We start from the raw sequence: 1,160 nt of genomic DNA on the forward strand, positions 1-1,160 counted from the left end.
CAATTAATAAATGTTTTGTTTTGATATATAAATTGTTCGGGTTTTTTCATCTAAAGAAAGCGACATTAATTTCTTGACGACCTAATACTTTAGTATGGAACTGGTTGACGTTAGTGAAGCATTGAGTTGTTTTCTGTGGTACATATATAGTGTATGCTAAAGTTAAGAGGCGTTTTAGAGTGTCTAGCTGTGTCCCGGTAGATTACATGATTAGACAATCAGTTTACGTCATTTCCGCTGTATATGTTTTTTTTTTAGACTAGTTGTTTGAGATTAGTCGGTAATCTAAGTAAGTATAGTTCAAGGTGTGGCAGATTTAAAACAAAATTAGGATAAGTCTCAAAATCAGAAGTGTTATTTCTCCAGTTTTGCCGTATTTAAAGGTTTGATTTTATCCATTCTACACTGGCTATCCCACACAAATGTCATCCCGACGTCACTGAAGAGCCTTTTTTATACGACGTGACCATGAAGAAGAATTTTCGTCAAAAGGATGAATGGCAAATAATAACCTAAACGTAATGAAAGGTACTTTATTCTCCTTACCAGATAACTATATTGCCCAATAAACCATTGTACGAATTCTAATATATTTACTAAATACATCTACCAAGTTCTCCATAAACAATCTTACTGGGTGTTGATTTTACACCGGAAATAATGTGATCTTCGTGACTCCCAACTTAAAAGACCATACAACAAAACTGGTAATATCATAATATTAAATAACGCCATCGGAATGTCTATAGATAGGTTCAACTTCTTACGTTTTCACCATTGGATGTCTCGTGAACATAGAAAATGAGCCATTAAAGATTCAAGTTTCGTCTAAATAACCAAAATCATCAACTTGCTTGAATTAACGTCTACTGACCAGTCCAAGAGTCTTAAACAACGTTATCACCTGTAGTAGTATTAGCAGTAAAAGATGCGTCTCTGTATAATCTGAATAATACAAATCGCCATGCACTATTTCAATAATATGGTTAGGCCCGTTAGGCTTATGCTGCAAAAATTCAACAAAGTTATTTAAAAAGCTCGAGAAAATCGAGAGGTTTTTCTCCTTTGTCAACATCGAGACTCCTTCTGAAGAACATGGAAACCTTCAAACCAAGTCTTAACTTGAACGCATCTACTATAATTAACTCTTTAAAAGACTG

The sequence above is a fragment of the Limulus polyphemus genome, unplaced genomic scaffold (genome assembly GCF_000517525.1).
Source record: "Limulus polyphemus unplaced genomic scaffold, Limulus_polyphemus-2.1.2 Scaffold3009, whole genome shotgun sequence".
In the NCBI taxonomy this organism is placed as follows: Eukaryota; Metazoa; Arthropoda; class Merostomata; order Xiphosura; family Limulidae; genus Limulus; species Limulus polyphemus.